Raw genomic sequence first — 24,494 nt, 5'->3', positions numbered from 1 at the left:
GTACAAGGGAAAGAAAATTTTTCTCACGCATTTCGAATATCACAGTCGATTTTTGGGTGAATAGAATTTTTAAATTATTTAGAAAACCTAGAATCTGGTAAAGTCAATTTAAAATTTTGAAATGAATTTTTGGGTGAATAGAGTTTTTACTTCATTTATTTTTTACAAAAATTTGTATCTTGGTGAAATCTTAGCCGATTTTAACGAAAGTTGTTTTATTTTGAAGAGAAAAATACCCCCTACCTCATTGAATTGGATTTAAAAATTGCCTTTTAAATTAAACTTGTCCTTTAAAGTTAGAAATGGGAATCCATAATATGTAGTATTTAAATTTATCCATGCTAGAGCCCAAGCACTTTAATTTAAAAAACTGGACACTGGGCACTTAAAATGATTAACCTTGGAACGTTTTCAATTAATTAAGTGGTCACAAGGCCTGTAGTCCCCAAGCATTTAATTTTTAAACTGCCCCAACTGTCAACATTTGTCCAGGACCGCCGCCTTATTTCCCAGCCTGGAGTAGACCTACCATTATGGTCTTCAAGATTTAATCTAAAATCCTGGTAATGTATTGTTTTTTTTAACAGCTTTCGATTAGTGTACTTCTGTTGATTGTCTTTAAATAGCCCTGTCATCGATTTGACTATAGGATTTCCTTTGGCATACATACATAACGGGGGAAGCGTATTCCGTGCCTTTTGAATAATTCATAACGGCATTTTACCAAAGCACTTGTTTATATAAAACTCAATCTCATTCCTTTCGCCCCTTTTCGACCCCCTCCCCCTCCTTAAGATGGATTCCATGGTCAGTCGTCAGTCTTAGATGGCAGAGAACTGAAGCCCCAATACGGTCCTTGGTGTTTTTCTATGCAAAGCATGGAGACATACATGCCACACTGGAGGTGCATGAGAAGGCTGCTGCATTTTGTGCAGTAAACATGCACGAGTCTATTGAGTGTTAACAGAAGTAAGATAAGACTTGAAGTAAAGAGCTCTAGCATTGGTAATAGATCCTGGCACCAAAGAGAATATACCAAGAGGAGCAGAAACTCTGAATTTGGAGAAACTAGTTCCGCTTGTTCACGTGACCATGTCATCTACTTAAAAATTACCTTTTGTAAGTCAACGTTCAACCCAAAGATCAACCCAGGCTTTGCCACCACCAAAAATAAGCAGCCGACATAATTTAGCCAATAAAAGGCGTCGCTGCTTAGCCAACCAATCAACAAAAACCGGATCTAGTTACTCCAAAACCGTGGCCAGGCTTTTCAAAAGCCTCGTGAAAGGCTAAACTTTTAGCTCCTCTTGGTATATTCTCTTTGCTGGCACTAGTGAACAAATTTGAAGATTTTATGCCGCTTCCATCGCGCCTACACTAGAGAGAAAAAAATTGGTCGAGTTCCAAAAATATTTCCAACCCCCTTCCCCTCAACCTGAAGCCGCGGAACACGGACGCGGTTGCTTGAATCTAGTTCGGCCGTCTAACGCCGCGAGCGTCTCACGTTTTGGAGGGAAAATTCAGAAACCGCTACTAGAGAGCCAACCGTTGGTGTGTTATCAAGAATATTCACTTTCGCCAAGTGAAGAATTTGGTGACCTCGATACTTCTAGTCCCTTATCTTACTTCTGGTGTTAAATAAAATCATTTGAAATTCTATATGTAACTATTGTCATCAGAGAGAGAGGGTAAAAAAGCTATTACAAAGTAGAGCTCTGATTGGTCGACCAAAGAAGCTAGAGAGAAAGATATTAACATTTGTAGTACGTCGTAAACGTCATGCTGAGTACTATGGAAGGTTTTCTTTGACCTTCTCAATGCCTAGCTCAGCTCACTTTCTGTTTACCGTTAACAAAATGTTTTGTGCAAATATTTGAGATGTCCACAACACAAATGGTAGGGTTCTATTTATTTACTTTTAAAGAAATAGAAATGAATAGGTCTGCCTCATTGGGAGGGGATACAGAAAAAAATAGAAGTGGATATTATTAACCTTTTCCAAATCAACCCATGCACGTTTTCACTGTAAACACAGCAATCATCAAATTTTTCTTAGGTGTTGAGGGTTAAAATGGTTAATGAAATCGCAGTTAGAAAGGCGTAATAGTTATGACGCGTCACCACCGATAATTTTTAAGCCCGGCCCACAAAGCCCGCATAGAAATTAACATGGGTATATGGGATCGCAATTATTCCTAGTAGCTGTATGTATTCCTTATATAAGTAATATCAGGAATACATATTCTTATACTTGTAATAATAAACTGGTAATTTTCTCAGCCTTTCTGCTTGCATTAAAGAATAAGTCTGATGTAGAAACCGTCACCCCTGACGTTGTGCATAATGTATTTAAACTTAGAAACCACGTGATATTGACGTAGCTAGCGACCTATCTGCACCGAACCCTATAGAGAAGTCAGAAGGGTGTAGTTTAATGACTCCTCCCGTTTCCACCAAAATGGCGGCAAACTTTACAGAGTGGAAGGCTTGTGGGGGAATACATCTGATTGGCTAAACGGAGGCATGACGTTTAATGGGGGATATTTTCACCCCTTTTCCCACTCCCTATTGTAAACAAGCTCTCTTAGCGTGTTCTGAACGAGTAATTATAGGGTTGACGGTTGACCTATATATGTGAATAGCCAATGAAACGCTAGGAAGCATTAGCTGGCGATTTAAAGGCCGACTTCCATCGAAAAGGGTTCTAGCGAACTGAAAACCGAGCATCGAGACTAACAATGGAGCGACCGTGCCAATTTTCAAAGCCCCGCTGGGCCAAAAGTTCAAAGGGTTCTCGTTAACTGAAAGCCGTGCAATGTGGTTCTAGCGAACTGAAGATGAACAATAGAAATCCTTTTAAATTTATTTCCTCTCGAATTTTTGCTTTCCCCTGAAGGAAATTCTCTATTGTGTATCTTCAGTTCACTAGAACCACATTGCACGGCTTTCAGTTAACTAGAACCCTTCCAACTTTTGCCCCAGCGGGGATTCGAAAATCTGCACGGTCGCTCCATTGTTAGTCTCGATGCTCGGTTTTCAGTTCGCTAGAACTCTTTTCGATGGAAGTCGGCCTTTAACAAACTTTTAAGCCCCTCCCCTTACCTTCAATCAGATATTACTATAAGATCTATGGCCTGTTAAAGATTCCAAGTAGAAGAATCTGTATTCCTGATAACATTGAACTATTTGTAAATTGTTAGGAGGAATTTTGCTAACTCAAACCACGTTTCAACACGCACACACAACCCTCCAACACAACTATGACTAAAGTTCTCGGGTGAAAGGGTTGCTGGTAGGCTATAATATCACGTCTTACAGACAGTCGTCAAACTATCTCCTCTCCCTTCAACGCTACGCGTGAACGCCAAGCACTTTGCCTGGCATCGGACACATGCATACAAGAACCATCCAAGCCAAACCAGGGACGCGACGAAAAGGGCTCAAAAACAAACACTGTAAAGCGAGCTTGACTGCGTACAAGGCTTCCGCATACTTAACAGTGAACGAGGATCCGGGAGACGGAAGCCCCTAGCCAGGAAACGTCTAGAGTTGAAATCAGTCCCAGTTTGCATTAGGTTCCATTGAGATTCCAGGCCTTGGTTGATAGGGGGTTGTAATGGTAGACAGTATTGCATTTTAAGGTTGAAATATCGTAAGACGAGGTTTGGAAAGGGATTCTTGCAGTGAGAGGCGACCTTAAGCCAATTTGTCATTCCTTTTTGCTTCAAAACGGAACCGGGCCTGGCTGCTGCCCGGGCCTGGGATCTCTTCTTACGCCCCCCCCCTCCCCGGGTCTATTCGGACCTATTTTGCAAGGAGTACTAGTTATAACTGGAGAAGATAGCTTTAGGTCTTACTGTGCGAATTAAACTGACAAATCTGGTTCGAAATGAAGCGTCGTCTGCTTCTGAGCATCATTTTTTCCGTTAGACCAAATCGGCTAGGCAAACGCACACAGTCTCATTCCACCTTATTCCCGATGCGTGTACCAAGGCTTACGTCGCGAATTTAACTGACAAATATGGGTCAAAATGAAGCGTAGTCTGCTTCTGAGCATCATTTTGTCCGTTAGAACAAATCGGCTAGGCAAACACACACAGCCTCATTCCATCTTATTCCCGATGCGTGTGGCAATGCTTACAGCGCCAATTTAACTGACAAATATGGGTCACAATGAAGCGTCGTCTGCTTCTGAGGATTAGGCTGAGAAAAAACTGGACATTGGTCACTTAAAGTAATTAACATTGGAACACTTTTAATTAAGTGGCCTTAAGACCAGTAGATCCCCAATCATTTAATTTTTAAACTGACCCAGCTAATTTTTAAAGTGAACATTTGTCAGGGCCTTTCTTTTAAGGTATTATAATGTTATATTAGCCGAGCTTTTCCCTAAACAAACATATCAATAATACAGTGTAGAATTCTTTTGGAGAATGGGCTATCGCAGTCTTGAGGAACTTGTTAGGTCCCGGGGATCGGTTAGATGCGATGGATCGTTACGATCTGGGGTACAGGAAATTTGGATAAAGAGAGGGTCCAATCTAGCAGACTGCTGCCGCTGCTGCTGGTCGTTTGTTTTCCAGTCAAATATCTGGAATTTAAATCAGGGATGCATGGTACTGTACCAGCCAGCTTGCAAGCAAGTAAGCCCACGAACTTCTCAATTTATTTATTGGATTTCGCTTTGCTTTAGTTATGTTACGAAACTGTATAAAACTAAAGTACTTTATCGATTTCCGAGCAATGATATTCCGAAATGAATTTTATCATGACTTGATATAAGTAACTTAACAGCAATAAGTATGACACTGAATGAAATACGTTGAGGTGGTTTGTGTATTAAATAAAACATATTTTATACCCCTTAATGGGAGGGTAAAGTATAAAATAAAGTGATTTTTATCGATTCTTTACTAATTAAAAGACCAGTCTGCATAGTGAAACATTCAGGAAATACTTCAGAATGATTTTAAAATTAAAATTATGTTCAGATTTTAAGGATAATTTTAAATAAGGACCTCGGACCAATCGCGTAACGCCCTGCCTTTTTATTAACAAAATTCTCGTGTCGAATGAAATTTATCACGATATTTGATAAAATTTGCGCGCGACGTGACAATCGTGGCGCGAGACATGGAACGTGGCACGAGAATTTTGTTAATAAAAAGGCAAGACGTTACGCGATTGGTTGGCAGTCCTTATTTAAAATTATCCTTAAAATCTGAACCTAATTTTAATTTTAAAATCATTCGGAAGTATTTCCTACATGTTTCACTATGCAGACTGGTCTTATAATTAGTAGAAGAATCGATAAAAAAATCACTTGGTTTTCTACTTCACCCTCCCTTTAATTGATAATTAAATTAGCAATCATAGTCTTTCAGTTTCTTCTGCACTTCAGGGTTGCCATGGGAAGTGTTATACTTATTGGTATTATGTTGCTTATGATATTCTTAATAAATAAATAAAAAAGTTTCATTAGTGGTTTAGTGTAAATATGAAAATAATGAATAAAATATGACGTGAAATCCTATTTTGAAACGGATATTAGCTATAGGTAAATTTACGTTAGGACTTTTGATGTTTTGGTGACCTAGTTCCCATCTTTAAATCTGTCTTAACCCAAAAGTAAATCAACCGGAAGTGACTGGTCACTGACCATCAACGACCAGCTGAAACCGGAAGTTGGGTCGTATTTTATGGAGTCTAAGGTGACCATCAACGACCAGCTGAAACCAGTGACTGAAGGGCGTTTTTGAAGTAGTGCAAGAAATAAGTAATTTATTTCTAGTAGTGGGGTACTCATCAAGAAAGCTTTTATTTCGGTGCCCATTTTGTAAAATGGCGACTAAAAATGGAAATGGACTATTTTTACGGAATAATGGCTGACAAAATAGTTCATCATTTTATTTATGTTTTGAATAAGGCATATTTTAAAATGGGGCACGAGAAACCAGCTCGAGGCAATCAGCCATTTAAAAAGACTCCTCGATAGCTTATCTAAGAAATATTTTTCACAATTTGCGTCCATCTTGTAAAATGGCGACTAGAAACCTTTATAAATAATACATTCTTTGACATTAACTACAGTGGTACACAATTTTAAAATGGGGATAGAAAATTCAGCCACTAACAAATTCTCACCACACCTCGGCTGTGGTTTAGTTTAAACAATCGCCACTAGATGGCTCTCCCATAGTCGAGGGGGTAGAGAGCCCGTTACGTATTAGTTTAGCAAAGGCTAGTATTAGCTTCGCCCTCGTGAACGTATTCTGATTGGTTCCTGCCATTGACTAGGTAAAATTCGTGTGTGGAGGGCTAGCCAGCATGAAAACTAATACTCAAGTAAAACTTATAGTGATAGACTTATGCTGGTAAGGTGAAAACTATTACTAATCCTGGTCCATTCTCCAGACAATTCGGGGTGGATCTTTTGCAAATAAAGAGAGAGAATTCTTTAATTTAAACATAAGCTATTATTATTGTCTGATTTCCCATATTCCCCATTAGCTTGTCTGCGATGCCTCCCTCCACTTATATCTTTATGTGCTTCAATACTCCTAGACTTGGGTTTAAATATTGAATAAGTCTGTTATAAACTCACAGCTAGACAACCCGACTCGACCCGTTAGTTAAATATTCAGGAGCACGTTGGGTCCCTAACTCAAAAGCAGAAATGCATCATAAAATATTACTTAACTTGCGTATTTATTTTTCCATTTGCTAAAACTAAAATTAAAATTAAACTTTGGGATTCCCAATTTTTATTATTTTCAGGAATTCATTTATTTAAAGGAAAGAAGAATAAAGGCCTTTTCAAATCAAACAACTTTTTGACTCATTTAGATGAGTCAACTTGAGTGAGATTAACAGAAGTTGAATCACAAAATTAAAAATTTGATCACTGACCAATTTTTGTTGACTCTAATTTTTGATCCATTTTGTTGGGTCAAAATTTGTGTTGTCTGAACAGGGCTTTAAAAACATGCAGTTGAACTCATAACCTGATGAACAGCTAAAACTGGGTCTCTTTACTGTTGGTACTAGCTTTCTAAGAGCAAGAAGGGTTTTACATTCGAAAAAATTGTTATCTCAGTTATGTGGTTTACCTTCAAACTTTTAGATTGCATTTCGACTTTATCTAATTTCTAAAAACTAGTAGTTTAATGGGAATGTAACTCTCCGTTTTTAAAGGAAAAGTCTAGGTAACATAACATTGTACCAAGTAGTGATATCTAGTTTATTAGGAAGAAGGTATAAGATGCCTAAGTTTTCGCGCGCCATAGTCCCAGTCCCCCTTTCAAAATACAAGGGGGACGTAAAAGTAGGCCCCGGGCTATTTCGCAGCCTCTCCTCAGTCGCAAAATATGACTGTAATTTTCGTCATTCGCGTCGCGCTGACGTGAGTTTTCAAGAACCAATGAGATGCTGGTTGTAATTTAGAGACGGGGATTAACTCCGGACCTACGTTTGGACTGGAGATAAAGCTAGAAATGTGGCGCGAATTTATACCTTCTCTCTAATAAACTAGATATCACTTCTTGATTATATCTTAAAAGAACGGCTGCTTTTTCTAAATATAAAAGGAATTAAATATTAAAAAAAAACTAAAAAATTACCTCTTATTACAATATGATAATTAGTACATTTAATTAGTCTTAAATGTAATCAAGGACTACTGCGCCAACCGCCATTGCTTTAGTGGCGTCTGCTAGCCCGAACCATGACCTTACCCTTACCTCTCTCAGCCTGTGAGAATTCAACCAATTCTGTGGGGGTAAGAGGTTCAATTAAGCAGACGCCTACACTAAACCAATGGCGGATGACGCAGTAGTCCTTAATTTTTTTAAGACTAATTAAATGTACTAATTATCATATTGTAATAAGAGATCATTTATTTAATTATTTTTAATATTTAATTCCTTTTATATTTAGAAAAAGCAGCCCATCTTTTAAGGTATAATGTTATGTTACCTAAACTTTTCCTTTAATTTCACATTATCACGTCTGCATCACGGCGTATAGGTGTCGCTGTATCCGCACCTTAATCTAAATTAATTATTACCATGGGCCTTGGCTCGTTCTCTCGCTTCGAAATCGCCTCTCTCTCTCTCCATACCCCTGTCTATCTTATTAGATAAACACGATTCTCGCAAACTTTCCAAGTTAAATTCAATTTGTTAGCCCAAGGCCCGAATACCCGAATGCCAAGGCTTAAAACTGGCGGTGTTGCTCTGTCTCCACGAGTTCACGTACGATACTGTTTTGTAGCGATTTTAAACTTCCCGTAATACATTTAACAGAGTTTACATTGCTGACAACGTATTTTGTCATCCAGTAACGACCTCGTGGCCTTGGTTGGATATTAATGCGCGTAAACAATAGTTGAATGAATAATTAAGCAATGCCAATCTTATTTGAAGTAGAATGGTGGTTATTAGTGCTTTAATGTCGTCTGCTAAAACGAACCTAGATTGCTCCTAGCTGAAGTGGTAGTAGTTTTCGAAATAGAACAAACTAAGCTTCTTTGAACCACGCCTCTCTTCGGTCACGTGCCTATGACGTATCTATAGCTATATAAATCGAAGTCCTGACTGCCTGATAATCAACGCCCAGCCCAAACCGCTTGCCCTAGAAGGCTGAAAATTTGCAGGAACGTTACTCATAAGTAGTAGGCGCGTGCTAAGAAATATTTTTCCAATCCGCCGCCATCTTAATAAATGGCGCCCAGAAATGTAAAAAACTTCTCTATGCAACAAAGTCCGCGCGTTTCAACCGATTTCGCAAATATTTAGTACACTGGTTTCTTTTAACCTATAGACGGGCTGAATGGTCTTTTGGGTTCGATTTGTTGCCATCTTTTCAAATGGCGGCCAGAAATTTAAAAACCCTTCTTTACGGAATAAAGTCCGCATGAAAACTAATATAAAATGTCCCGACGGGCTGACGGGCAATGCTGAGTGCCTTCGCTCCCAGGATGCTACAAAAATCTACCCATTCTTTATATCATTTTGATCAGAAATATATTACTTTACACTTTAAGGTTATATATTTCTGTTTTGATGGAAGTTCTTATTACACGCGAGCGACGCCGCGGGTAAAAGCTAGTTTCATATAATTGTTACCCACACGCCGTAAGACTTACTGGTTATAAACTTATGCTTACTAGATGGGTTCACTACTTGAACGTCCCTCGCGTCTCACGGGACTCTGGCTGAATTGGTACCCTCACCCCTCAGGCACGCTTGCAACTTCGTACGAAGCCATAACTCTGACGTCACTTGGAAAAATAATAGAACTTCGTTTACGAGCCCCTAGGGGTCGCGCCGGAAGTTTCTAATTTGGCTAAGTCGAGGAATATTCAGCTCCCTCCGTGACTAAGCCCCGAGTTTCCAATAAACTTTACGATTTCAGACTTTCCATAAATCTTGTCGACCCCTATCCAAACTTTCGACCCAAAGGTGGGGGTCATTATTTCACAAGCAAGTATTGTAATGGTGCAAAATATGTTTGATATTTTAGTAGACTTCCAAAGGGTTGTATCAGTTTAAGTCTATACCTGGATGTTCATTTCAAAATTCTTAATAAGTAACAATTTTTGGGTCGAGGGGCTAACCAGTAAGAATTACCTAATACATCGGTGAAAACGTCATAAGTGCAAACAAGAAGTGATATCAAGTTTACTAGGGAGAAATTGAAATAAATTGGCCACATTTCTAGCTTTATCTCCAGTCCAAACGTAGGGTCCGGAGTTAATCCCCGCCTCTAAATTACAACCAGCATCTCATTGGTTCTTGAAAACTCACGTCAGCGCGACGCGAATGACGAAAATTACTCTTATTTCCGACTGAGGAGAGGCTGCGAAATAGCCCGGCCTCCTTTTACGTCCCCCTTGTATTTTGAAAGGGGGACTAGGACTATGTCGCGCGAACACTTAGGCATCTTATACCTTCTCCCTAGTAAACTAGATATCTCTTCTTGGTACAAATGATTACTCTGATTACAGAAATTCGAATGAATACGAATGATAACAGCCTTATCATTACAGATTGTGTACACTAATTATGGGAAGTGGTTAGCCCCTCTGTATAAATATTTAACAAACGGAAATAGGAAAGGAATTTTTCCCCAGTTGGAATTAATAATTTTGATTTTTCAGTTTAGTTATGACTCAAAAAATAACATTTTTATGTTATCATAAGGCTTTCATATTCTACATAAGTTTTGCTACGAATTTAGAGGAAGGAAAGTGTGATTTTAGAGTAGCATAGTTTGGGGGGGGGGAACCATCTGAAGCTGTACTAAAATCCCATCATGCTTTTCGTTGTTTGCCTGTTGGACTTCAATCGGTACAGCCACCTATCATTGCCAATATTTTAATTTTAATGTTGCAAAGTGACGCGTAAGTAGTTGTTCTTGTGGCTATAACCAGGTGTCACCAAAAGCGTGATTTATGCCCAACCTAAAACCACGGGGTACTATGGGTAAATTTTACGTTCATACTTGGGAAGGGCCTTTTTTTGTTAGCACTATAGAGTATTCAACTCCAGAAATAAACTTTCCTCCTCCAAGCTACCAGCACTCTCTCGTGGCACTGTAATTCTCGTAGGACGTATCCTGATGGCTGGATTTGCTGGGAGGAAACTTTAACCATAGCCTACTGTGATCTCTATCTTTACCAGACACCGAACGGGACAAATTAGGGGAATAACAGTAGTTTAGAACAAAGATGGCGCAGCAATCTCTTTAAAAAATTCAAATGGGTCATGGCTCTACCTTAGGCCTATACTTACGCGTTGTAGGGTTATGAAGATACCTAAACAACGTCAAATTTCTTGGAAAATTTTATCCAGGAAAGAGTAAATTAGTTTCAGGAAATTCAATATATATTCATAAACTCTTAGCGAATTAACTATATGAATATTTTACTAAGATTAACACCAAATGCGTTAAGTTTATTTCTATGCTAAAACTTTAAAAGGAAAATGAAGTCCGCGACAAGTATTGTAGAAGCGTTTTAATTCGTAAACAAGAGTAAATCAATCCCAGGAGTAAGCAACTCTTAATTAAAGCTATTATTATATCTCAACTTGATTTACTCATGAACTTGGTTATAGACCCTTTTCAAAAGGCCTTGTTTTCTTAAGAATTTAAAAACTCTTCATAAATAAACATGAAGTATTTTTTATGTTTATCTCTCAGTAAGTCTCAAGCATAACGAAGTATACGCAGTGTCATACCAAAGACCATTAAACACAGATGGACTGAAATGAGAAGCTAAAACCCCTGTTCATCTAATGGGCATCGCCTCTCGTCACCCCTAGCGGGAGAGTCCTGAAGCTTTTCGCCTCATAGATCATGTTATTGCTGTGGTTTGAATCGAAAAATTTCAATATTGGTCGTGGTGTGGCGCTAGAGAGGCGCTGCCCTAAAATAACCAAGCCAGTCCATCTGTGTATAATGGTCTTTGGTTATTGCGTTTGGAACATACCACATAAACTTATGGTTCATGCAGTAAGAAATTTTGACAATCATTGCCTTATAGAGGTCGCTTCACTTTGCTATGGTTTGAGTCGAAAAAGTTTCGATATTGGTCGCGGTGTGGCGCTGGTGAGGCGCTGGAGAGGCGCTGCCCCAAAATAACCAAGCCAGTCCATCTGTGTTTAATGGTCTTTGGTTATACTTTTGGAACATACCACATAAACTTATGGTTCATGCAATAAGACAATCATTGCCTAATAGAGGTCGCTTCAGTTGATGGGTTTTTGGAAATAATACAAACCTAACTCTAGAACCAACCCCTAACCCGAAACACACATATTACGAAAATTAGTAAGTACTTAACAAAAAAATCCTCTCATCAGAAAAATTTGGCAAAAGCTCGCGAAAAACGAAATGGAAAAAACACACGCGGGGAAATTGTCCTGGAAAATAATAGATTGCGCCCCCTAGTGTGTTATTAAGCCGCGTGGTTGGATGGAATGTGTGTCACCACCTCGTTATACCGTACGCCATGCCATCGGATTGTCGTTAAGGGCGACCTAAGCCTTGATGCCTTCAACTTCTATCCGAAGTAAATAAATGAGAGGGTCCTCTTGGGGAGTGGTAGACGTGGGTGGAAAGGACATTGAATGGGCACCCTAATATTAAGGGGGCGGACGAATCTAGACAACAAAAAGAATGAGTCATATCTTATTGAGCGCCGTCGAAATTTTCTAGGGAGATATCTGCCTTTGTCCGACCACGTAACTAACCCAAAGTGAACTCACCCACGTGTAATCACCCTCTTTTTCTGTATTATTGCGTAGACGTGCATAATCCGTTTTAAGTCTCCGCCGCCTGATGCCTAAAAGTATAATATAAATACGCCTGACTATTCCTCGTTTTGTAGGGGCCCAATCAATATTTCGGAGCCCAGTGGTCCTATAATTCCTATAAAATCATAAATTTTTGAACCTGTCCTATATTATCCTATAATTTGTTATATTTTTGACTTTGTCGAGGTTTTCGTATATATGCATCAAATTTATCAAACTTTAGCTCTTTTATCGAGATGAAATATCCTATATTTTCCTATAATATATAACGTATAATATTTTTGACGTAGTTTGGGGAGTTCTTGTGTAGTTTAGCATCAAATTTATCAAAATTTAGCTATTTTTATCGAGATGAAATATCCTATAATATCCTATGTTTTTACTTAGTTTGGGAAGTTTTCCTATAGTCTAGCATCAAATTTATCAAAATTTAGCTCTTTTATCGAGATGAAATGTCCTATATCTTCCTATAATATATAATGTATAATATTTTTGACTTAGTTTTGGAAGTTCTTGTGTAGTTTAGCATCAAATTTATCAAAATTTAGCTGGCTCTTTTAAAATAGAGATCACATTTGACTAGACACCACCAAAATTACGTATCGCTCGCTTAGAAAATTTTTATATATTATATTTTAATTAAGTTCCTCTGAATTTTCGAAGTAAAATCCAATTTGTTAATTTTATTTTTATTTTGAGATTCTTCTACATATTCAGTCATGTTTTTATATGTAGATTTGTGTCCAGTCTGGGAAATAACACGCTTCTTCTGGTACAAAGCCAGTTTATTAATTGCTTGGACCAGTTTTTAAATTCAAGAAGTGGTGGTAACTGGTCCTCGGGACCAGTTTATTGATTGAAAATCTATAAGTAAACTATCCTCTGAATTTAAGTTCTGACTGTATTGTAGTGTTAACTATCTTGGTAAAATGAGGTATAGAAAGTTGTTTACTTATTTATTTATTTGTGGACTCAAATCGGCGGCCAAAAAATTAAAGGTTGTACTTTCAACCAATCGCCTTGCACCCTCACTGAGTTCTAGCAGATATCTTTATTATAAGCTTCGGCTTATTCGTAAAAATTCGGAGTTTCATTAGAAAACCCTCGGAATCTTCACGCCAAGTTTGAAAAACTGTTTTTGACCCTGAAAAACGTGGTTGCCATAGCAACCCCGAATATAAATTGAAGTTCTAAGTTCTGAGAACGATATCTTTCCCCAAAGCCCTAATCCATGTTCCCGTCAACTTCAAGGAATACTTAAATGCTTCCATCCCGCGTTGTTATAAGTTTACTAGCTGTTACCCGCGGCGTCGCTCGCGTGTAATAAGAACTAACATCAAAATGATATAAAGAATGGGTCGATTTTACTGATGACTAATATTTTTGTAGCACCCTAGGAGCGACGGCACTCGGCGTTGCCCGTCAGCCCGTCGGGACATTTTTTATTACTTTTCACGCGGACATTATTACATAAAGAAGGGTCTTTAAATTTTTGGCCGCCATTTAAAAAGATGGCAACAAATCGAACCCAAAAGACCACTCAGCCCTTCTATAGGTTAAAGGAAACCAGTGTACTAAAAATTTGTGAAATCGGTTGAAACGCGAGGACTTTATTACATAGAGAAGAGTTTTTACATTTATGGGCGCCATTTATTAAGACGGCGGCGGATTGGAAAAATCTTTCTGAGTACGCGCCTACTACTTATGAGTAACGTCCCTGCAAATTTTCAGCCTTCTAGCGCAAGCGGTTTGGACTGGGTGTTGATTATCAGTCAGTCAGTCAGGACTTTGATTTATATAGATATAGATTTTATGCACAATTCTAGTACCATAAGTTTATAAGTGATATGTTCCTTCCATAAGTATGAATGACACTACCTATACAATTTCGTAATGCTACTGAGAGACTCACAGCTCGAGATAACTAGTTCGAGGGAGAACGACGGAAGCGAGTCAATTGAAGTCCTACACTCGGTGGTGGTTAATTAATTTTGCAGGACCAAGTTCCATCTAGGTCCTATTTAGCCTGAACTTACTAAGCCCAAATTTGACAGTGCCTCAGCAGGCGTCTTCGCTTTACCCTGAATCTATGACCTACCTCAGTCACTTCAAAATTACAAACTCCAGTTTCTAAGTTACCAGTGACAAACTTATCATGGAACATATTCTAGTATGTACATAGCTAAGTACCCCTTTAATTTTCTTTATCCAAAATATTCCAAGTTCCTGGCAATATATTTTTATTTTTTGCACAGTGGTATTCAATTGAGCTTTAGGCCTAGCTAGCTTCTTCCCAACACTACCAACACTACGACGCAGGCGGTGTCGACGACAACATCCGGCGAAAGAATGTTTTTTTATACCAAAGAACGCAAATATAATGAAAGCTATTCCATCACGCCAAACACTGAGCCAACGGGGTTGCCTCCAAGAAAAGCTTGGAGAGTGAGAGAGTAATGGAGCAAGGAGGGACCCTTGAAAAAGGGTTCCTTCGTTCTGGTACTCGCCCTATACCATTTGATTGTCATTTTCTGATATGCCCTTAGCCCTTGACAAGCATGCTGTGCCTTATTTCCGCAGAAAACAGAATGAAATATGATTGGTTTTCTCGATAGGTGCTAGCGGGAAAGATAAGCCGTTTTAATTAAGGAATTTATCTAGAGTATTATGTATATGCATTATTAGGCGAGGCCCTATAGGCATTGGGCGTAGCGTTTAAGGCCCCTTTAGACTAGACACAAATCTTACTCGCTTGATTAGACACGTGTCAATGCATAACTACGTAAAAGATGCCGATGCGCGGGTTTTGTTTTAAAAGTGTTTAATTACGTCGGGCTGTGTCGAGATGGCAGCACTTCGTTAGTGGCGCCTTTTCTTTAGTCATTGCTGTCTCGAATCTCGATCGCGCATTCTGAAGCATATTAGAGTGAGCTTTGCTTTTGCAGACGATATATTAAAAGTTTTAGGATTCTTGGTGCGGTATTTGTCATTTGGATGTTCAGCTAATTTTCGTATTCAAAAGTCTTGGTTCAAAAATCACCACATACGCGACTTGTTGAAAGTCGTCTGCTCTGAACGAAATTAACGAAGTAACCGACGGGAACGTACGTCTGAATGGGAATTTAGTTCAATTGTCCTTTCAGTATGAGCATAAGGCTGTCATACTCTCCGTAAACTTAGGTCCACACGATATTTGCTACAAGCACTAATCTTTTATAAAAGTGTTGAGCCCCGCCTCCTAGTGGTGAATACAATATTGTCGCAATCAGAAACCAAAAGCCTTCTGTGATCATAATCTTTATCAAAACTTGACTTAATCACGGAAGTAAATCGCAGTACTAAAGCCTTCTGTGATCATAATCTTTATCAAAACTTGACTTAATCACGGAAGTAAATCGCAGTACTAAAGCCTTCTGTGATCATAATCTTTATCAAAACTTGACTTAATCACGGAAGTAAATCGCAGTACTAAAGCCTTCTGTGATCATAATCTTTATCAAAACTTGACTTAATCACGGAAGTAAATCGCAGTACTAATCTGTTGTGATTTGTATTAGAATATTTTAAACTAAGATGGCGCGGCAGTAGTCTACGTTTTGTTTCACAAAGACAATGCCATTTCTACATGAGACCCATACTTACGAATAAATAATAAGGCTATGAGTAAGAGATAATGGACATACTATAATAATATTTGTATCTTAGACTAGAGACCCTTTGAAATTAATCTTACGACTAACTCTCTGATTTAATAACTCAATTAAATGTTTAGCTAACATAAACTAACTTCGAAGTAGACCTACATAGCCTAATTGAGATTTAGCAGAATACATTAAATAATAATAAACCATCCGTTTACTACCATGAGGGAAGCCAAGGCCTAAGTTAACCTCAATGTCATTTCGCGTTAGAAAGACATTTATCGTGAACAAAACAGCTAACTCAACACGCCTACATTTGTACATACCACTACACGACGTATCTTTATCTGTGAAAGACCGCCAAAAGAAAGCTAAGCCACTACCACTATCCAGTCAAGAAGTGATATCTAGTTTATTAGGGAGAAGGTATAAGATGCCTAAGTATTCGCGCGCCATAGTCCCAGTCCCCCTTTCAAAATACAAGGGGGGACGTAAAATGAGGCCCCGGGCTATTTCGCAGCCTCTCCTCAGTCGGAAAATATGACTGTAATTTTCGACATTCGCGTCGTGCTGACGTGAGTTTTCAAGAACCAATGAGATGCTGGCTGGTTGTAATTTAGAGGCGGGGATTAACTCCGGACATACGTTTGGACTGGAGATAAAGCTGGAAATGTGGTGAATTTATACCTTCTTCCTAATAAACTAGATATCACTTCTTGATCCAGTTCAGTTCTGGGCCGTTAATAATATTATTTGCTAGGAAACTAAACGCTACATGATGACGCAATAAAAATAACTTTCACACGACATCTGGATTTTGTTTTGGCCATATAAAAAAATATAGGACCAGTTCTAGCCGGGCTAACGTAGCTATAACCATAACCAAGCCCAGCCCACGACTAGACAGATGAAAATGAAAACTGACGGCGTAATGTTATATCTAGTGACATAAACCAATTATGGATGGTTCCCTCATAAGTTAGAAGAAATCGAACAAGAGTGAATTAAACAGGAGTATGTAACGTAACTCCTGGGTTCGTTAGAGGAGTTGGTAACCAATGCGGTAAAGATAGTTATGAGGCAACAGGGTGGTCAGACACCAGACTCTGTTTTAGGAAAGGACTTGAAAGCTTTGTTAAACCGCCCACTCCTCCTTCCTCGCGTTTCATTGGCTGTTCACACACGAAAGACAACCGTCAACCCTAGGTCCACTCTAGTAGTCCTCGTTTTTAATACTAATTTAATGCTAAATATTTTGTAATAAGAGATGATTTATTGATTTATTTATTTAGAAAAAGGCTGCTCTTTTAAGGTATACCAGGGATAGATTTAATTTTAGAAGTAGGAATGGATAACAGAATAATGTGGGCGCGCGTCAAAGTCCCGGACCCCCTTCCCGGGACGGAGGGGAATGAAAGAAGAAGCGGATCATAGCGACAGAGGTAAAAAGGAATTACGTATTTTTCGCCGTTCCCGTCAGCAACGCCATCAAAACGTCGTTTAAGTGAGTCAATAAGATAATTTAAACTTATCGTTACGTATTGGAGGGAGGGGCTCTATACTGGGTGGTCTATGAGTCGGAATAACTGAAGTAAATACTAACCGTTCTCCATTCCTACTTCTAAAATTAAATCTATCCCTGGTATACTGTTATGTTATCTGATCTTTTCCTTTAAAAAATGTTGGAAATTTCAAAATAATTTTACTTCCTCTGCCTCTCTACCCACGTGGTTTTGGTTACGCCCTTGAAACCGTGACTGCTCGGATATTGTATCGATTTTGACTTACGGGGACCGTACAAAATATTCTTATGCTAGCGACCACATCATCGACCTCTTCCTGTCGCCTTTTGACACTCTTATCGAGGTGATCATCTTCGATAAATCTATCGTAATTGAAAATGGCTGGTCTCTAGTTAAAGATAATACTGACAAGTGATGTGGTGGTGTGCTGGCTGCTTTCAATTTCCTTGTAATGGTTTTAACTAACGGGGGCGGATATTTTTTTATCTTATTTATATTTATTAGATCTATCCTTTTAGTCTATTACGAGTTAGAGTTTAGGTTAGATATCAAATATTTACTTAAATGAAATTCTGTGTGGGTTTTGGATTTGTTTGGGTAAAAGTAGAAGCTAGCGCAGACGAGAGTTTCGAGATGAATTGGTTTATAATTGTTTATTTCGTCGGTCACTAGAACAGATTTAAATTTGGAGGGCTTAAAAACACTGAAGGATTGGTACAATTATTTTCAACTCACTGTAGGCTACTTTGAAAATGTTATTTTTTTTTGTTAAGTTAGATCTTTATTTGGAAAATTAATAATTTCCCAGAAATCTCAAATTTAAATGTTCTGATTGGTTATTAAGTTTGAATTTAAATTTTAATCGTTCTGATTGGTTATAAATCTTGGTCTCAAATTTAAACTGTCTGATTGGGTATAAAGTTTGGTCTCGAGTTTAAACGTTCTGATTGGTCTTAAAATTTGGTCTCGAGTTTAAACGTTTTTATTGGTCATAAAGTCTTATCTCAAGTTAAAACGTTCCTATTGGTTCTTAGTTTTATCAAATTTAAACGTTCTAATTGGTCAAAAAGTCTTATCTCAAAATGAAACGTTCTAATTGGTCAAGAAGTCTTATCTCAAAATGAAACGTTCTAATTGGTCAAGAAGTCTTATCTCAAAATGAAACGTTCTAATTGGTCAAAAAGTCTTATCTCAAAATGAAACGTTCTAATTGGTCAAGAAGTCTTATCTCAAAATGAAACGTTCTAATTGGTCACAAAGTCTTATCTCAAAATGAAACGCTCTAATTGGTCACAAAGTCTTATCTCAAAATGAAACGCTCTAATTGGTCACAAAGTCTTATCTCAAAATGAAACGTTCTAATTGGTCAAAAAGTCTTATGTGAAAATGAAACGTTCTAATTGGTCAAAAAGTCTTATGTCAAAATGAAACGTTCTAATTGGTCAAAAAGTCTTATCTCAAAATGAAACGTTCTAATTGGTCAAAAAGTCTTATCTCAAAATGAAACGTTCTAATTGGTCACAAAGTCTTATCTCAAAATGAAACGCTCTAATTGGTCACAAAGTCTTATCTCAAAATGAAACTCTCTAATTGGTCACAAAGTCTTATCTCAAAATGAAACGCTCTAATTGGTCACAAAGTCTTATCTCAAAATGAAACGCTCTAATTGGTCACAAAGTCTTATCTCAAAATGAAACGCTCTAATTGGTCACAAAGTCTTATCTCAAAATTAAACGTTCTGATTTATCATAAAGTTTCATCAAAATGTTAAAACTGTAATTGGTGATAAAGGTTTATCTTGGTTTTAAACTTAGTGATTGCTCAAATAATATCCTAATCAAGATTGAACTTAAAGATAATTTGACCTAATTTCAATGAATATTTTTCTTTTTATAAATTTTATCTTTAGTTTTGATAAAATAATGGCGAGTGGTATAAATCAAGACATTTCAGTACCTCTTAAGTTACGTCACTACGAACCAAATTATAGGTACAGTACCCATAATATATTTCTTCACAATGATAAAAAATATCATATGCACGCCATGCATTATGATTCGAAAATTTATCACTTAAGGTCAAAAACCCATTTATATGCCCATAAAAGTTGGAAGGCAAAAAATTGTCTAGCCATTATTGAAGCTACCCCCCACTAGATTACATCAAATAATGTATGGAAAAATTACTGAATAAAAGCTCCTTCCGCTTACAAGCCATTTTCTTAATCTTTTTGGCATAAAAATGTAGGCTAACTTCCTGTGGTTTTAGACATAAAGCTATTCTTGTTTTACAAGATTGCTAACCATTTTTTTATCTCCGTTATAAGCATATACATATTTTTTTCAAGTTTATATACTGTATACGTAAAAAAGGGGGAGCCTCTGCCATTTATAAGTCAAGATAATTGTAACAGTATCTGTCCTTATAAAGCATAAACAAATAAATCTTTATTTTGTCTGCGCCTACGTTTCACTTCCGCTGCCCTAGCTAAAACTCGGTAGCTAGCTAGCTAGTGTGTGTGAGCAGGCCTGGCAATGCACATCTGATCTCCCCTTCACCGCCAGGGTGTGGCAAAAAAATAAAAAAGAAACAACGGAGCTTTTTTTCTTTTGTAGACTAAATTAAGATGAGTAGTCAAGAGGTCTAACGGTTTTTTGTGTTTTGTGATGTCAGTAAAGTCAGAAGAAGGCTTAAGAATCCACTGCCACTTATTATTATTATTTATTTCGCAAAGAAAGTTACTGCATGGCAACCTCATGTCAAAGATTCTGGAGTTTAGGCTTAATATGTTATTTGGTGGTTTATTTTACTTTGCAAGTTTCTTGTAGATTTTAGGCTTAACTATGTTCAACTTTCAAGGTTTCTGACCAATCAAAATTTTAAAAGTAAATTTTTCTAGGCTTACCTTATCTTCAAAGTTTTTGACAGTTCGGAATAATTTAGGCTTAAGTATTAATTTTGCTTAGTTTTCCATCAATGTTTCTCTAAACTTAAAAAATTTCGTAGTTTAATTTTAAATATAGCATCCAATATCAAAATTGTAGCTGCGTAAATCTGCGTTTGTTTTGAATTAGGCCTACTTGTACAACATAATAATTTCGACCAATCATAGCTCGTGGCAGCTATGTGACCTTATGACCTTTAGATTTAAACAGGGGCTGAACATATCCATAAAACTAGTATTTTTCTATTATGTAAGACAACTGTTATTACATAAAACTTTATCATTATAAATTAAAGAAATTCCCAAATGTCAAAAATACAACGAATTGACGATGTTACCCAACATTGCGCGGGTTCTTGTTTCTCAGCATGGCTTCATTTCGGAATCCATAGAAGCTCCCTCGGTCGTAAAAAAAACAGCCTCTAGCGGCGGTAGACGAAAACTCTCATCTCGCGTCTTTTACACTCAGTCGGCGGCCGTCAGTGTAAGGTCTGTGTCTCGGTAGTCGCGGTGTTCGAAACCGGCTACAATCGAAGCTTTTAAAAGCCGTAAGTCAATTTTTAAATCATTCATAAGTAAACTTCCATAGTAAATCTATCGGACCTTATCACCCGTCCCATACATAAAGGGCTGTCCATTTTAGTGTCAATTTAGCGAGACCGTGGACTACGGTGATCCAATTTCAGACCGAGGGTTAGGGTTCCATTTCCCCATTGCTAGCGGCCCGTTCCGTTTTTCGCAAAGCTCGATTAGCTAAGGTCGCCGCGGCAGAAAAGCCGTCGTGCCAGCCCATGACATTAGGTTCTCTCTGTAAGCCTTGGTTCTAATTGTTTTAAGTCTATTTTTTCAGCCCTAATTTCTATAGAGGGGTAAACATCGGAGATACGGGGTTACTCTATTATTAGACCAAGCCAAGGCTCTCTATTAAGAAAATGAACTCGCTCCCCTAAACCCCTCAAAATGTTTGGGGAGGTTGATTCTTCCGTCGCGATGTTTGGAAGGGTGTTTTATTTCAGCCGTTCCGTAGGAGGCCCTGCCGTTTCTCTAGCGGCCCTATTCGGGATCGGGGTTCACAAAAAAAATACAATATTATGTGAACGCAATGCAACGCGTTACTAGTGTGCTTAGCTTAACGCGTTTTCGGTATTGGCCAGGGTGAATTCGGAACTGTGAGATGTTTGTGAGGTTTCCCTTAAGACACCACCCCCTACGGATAGCCATAATGAGATGTATTTTACGATATCTTGGGTGGTCTAGTCCATAGTCTGTCTGCGTCGTGTGACGTGTGAAATTATTGTATCGGGTCGTCTCAAGTTCTCTAGGCCTACTTACTTGTCTAGATGGGGTACCATAACGTTCTAGTGAAATTCCTTTCAACCTTTGTCCAGAATACTGGGGGTCAGTAAGTCGTGGGTTTAAATGAATTTGGGATTGGGAATGTTGGTGAAAGCTGGGGTTTTGGGAATAAACACTGGTTCAATGGAATGTTTGGTTGGTGGCCCAAAAACCCCGATCATTAAGTCAAAGGTTCAAATGAATATTGGTCCTCTTGCTAAAGGGGTTTAGTTCAAAAGAAAGTGGTACCAAGAAGGGATATCTAGTTTATTAGGGAGAAGGTATAAGATATGCCTTTGTATTCACGCGCCATAGTCCCAGTCCCCCTTTCAAAATACAAGGGGGACGTAAAAGAAGACCGGGCAATTTCGCAGCCTCTCCTCAGTCGGAAAATACGACTGTAATTTTCGTCATTCGCGTCGCGCTGACGTGAGTTTTCTAGGACCAATGAGATGCTGGCTGGTTGTAATTTAGAGGCGGGGATTAACTCCGGACCTAAGTTTGTTTGGAACGGAGATAAAGCTAGATTATAAATGTGGCCAATTTATACCTTCTCCCTAGTAAACTAGATATCACTTCTTGGTGGTACCTTGAAAAGGATTTTAATCATATTGAAAGGTCAAGGTTTAAAATTGATTTTTGGCCCATAAACTGTGTTGACACTGCCAGGGTTTAAGTAAAAATTTAAGTCGTTTGTGCAGTTCATTTTTAAATGAAAGTTGGTCAAAACTCGAATCCGATACTTTAATGTCAAAAATATCAAGTTATTATTGGTTGAGAAACAGTTAACGAACAGGTGCTTTACTAAGTAAAATGCTGGTCACATCTCGAAAACTTGGAGACGATCCAAAAGTTTATTTTATTTTATTAATTTTGATCAAAGACCTGTTTATAAGAAGTTAAGAACCACGTCATGATTTTAATTAAAATGGCTTAAAATTTTGATTAGAACACGTCCCATTATGCATATAATTGAACATTAGCACCATCATGAGCATAATATCATATTAAGAATAACACCTAATTCCCATCTTTTGTATCTTCTAATTTGTTTGCAAAACAATGAATATTTAAATTGAAGCTACAAATAAGCCTTAATTACTATTTGAATTAGTTATTAGATAAGGTTATATTTACGAAACTAATTTAACCCGTTCCGTTTTCTAATTAGACCAAATTAATTTATAGTTAATTGAACGAAAATCTCAACAATTATATTTTCGCTTTCAAATTACGACTTACGTAAATTAAGCTCTCAAATTAATTAGCACGTTATGTTAAATTAAATAACTTGAAAGAAAATATTAAAAAAAATATATATAGAAGTTAAAAAGTAAATAAAGAGTTCAAGGCCAATTATACAAACAAAAACACGTGTTTACTGTCTTAAGCATTTTTGTTTTGCAAATCCTTAATTTTAATTTAAGTTTATTTGTAATGAAGAAATTATGTTGTTAATTTCCTTACATCACTGTTTTTACCCATCGGAGATGTGGGCTGTTTATGCAGTGGTTTCTATGGGTAATTTTGAGTCTAAAATGTTCAATGGCATTTTGTCCTAAGTCCCACCGTTTACAAGTTATAATTATTATAGTATTTTACGGATGACCCCTGAAATTTAATTAAGAAACTGAAAGGCAATAATAATTTTATTAGGGGGTTTTCCATAAAATTTCAACAGTCAAATTATAATTGGTTTAGGGTGTTCCTGAGGACAAAACGTCATGGAAGTTAAATTTTCGACTCAAAATCGTCTCTACCACCCTGTATAGAATACCCTATAGTATACTAAGTTTTAATGTCATAAAGTGGGCGTTCAATTGTTTATATCTTTGAAAGGGCAATCCCATATGGAAATAAATAGTTTTTTAAGTTAGTAGCGAGAAGTGATATCTAGTTTACTAGGGAGAAGGTATAAATTCGCCTCCACATTTATAATCTAGCTTTATCTCCAGTCTAAACGTATAAGGTCCGGAGTTAATCCCCGCCGCCTCTAAATTACAACTAGCATCTCATTGGTTCTTGAAAACTCACGTCAGCGCAACGCGTATGACGAAAATTACTTCTTATTTTCCGACTGAGGAGAGTGTAGCGAAATAGCCCGGCCTCCTTTTACGTCCCCCCCCTTGTATTTTGAAAGGGGGACTGCAGGACTATGGCGCATTAATACTTATAGGCATCTTATACCTTCTCCCTAGTAAACTAGATATCACTTCTTGTTAGTAGCTAAATTCCGATGTTTGTGGGTGAGAGCTTACGCGATTGGTCGGAGGTACTTATTATCCGTGAAATCTTAAACTAATTCTCATTTTAAAGTCATTCGGAGTCTGTATTACCTGTGCAGATTGGCCTTATAATTAGTGAAAGAATCGATGATGAAAAATTACTTAATTTTTCACTTCACTTCACCCTCCCTTTAATATTCAAAATGAATTATAATTATCCGGTTTATAAATAAAATTATCTTTAAGAAATAATTTTACCGGAAATAACAATTATGCTCTTCTGACGTCACTCACGTGATAAGTGAGCCAATAATCCCAGCTATTAATTCACCTTAAGAGTTTTCATGAATTTCGTCAAAATTACGTGTCCAAAATCTGTCAAAATCGAGCGAAACTTTCAAAACTAGATATTTCTTCATCGACCGATTTTGATGCTATTTGCTATTGCTTATTTATGATTTAATATCTAAGGAATGGGATATTGTATTTAATTTATTATTAAAAATAAT

The 24,494-nt window shown here is 37.6% G+C and overlaps 1 protein-coding gene across 2 annotated transcripts in view; it reads left to right on the top strand.

Moving 5' to 3' along the window:
* Dg (Dystroglycan) overlaps nucleotides 1–24,494 on the top strand; it is a 115,109-nt gene that overhangs the window by 75,721 nt on the left and 14,894 nt on the right. Inside the window, exon 1 of one of the 2 annotated variants that reach the window (XM_089855107.1) lies at nucleotides 20,818–20,973. The exons of the other annotated variant lie outside the window; for it this stretch is intronic. The gene's annotated coding sequence lies outside the window, so the exon portion shown is untranslated. Of the gene's footprint in view, nucleotides 1–20,817; nucleotides 20,974–24,494 lie in introns of those variants that run through there. 2 annotated transcript variants of the gene reach the window in all.

This window comes from Phalangium opilio, unplaced genomic scaffold (assembly GCF_054372755.1).
Source record: "Phalangium opilio isolate 3A_F unplaced genomic scaffold, DU_Popi_V2 ptg000209l_1, whole genome shotgun sequence".
Lineage (NCBI taxonomy): Eukaryota > Metazoa > Arthropoda > Arachnida > Opiliones > Phalangiidae > Phalangium > Phalangium opilio.
The sequence above is the reverse complement of the archived record's forward strand: the minus strand, read 5'-3'. Positions and strand labels throughout refer to the sequence as shown.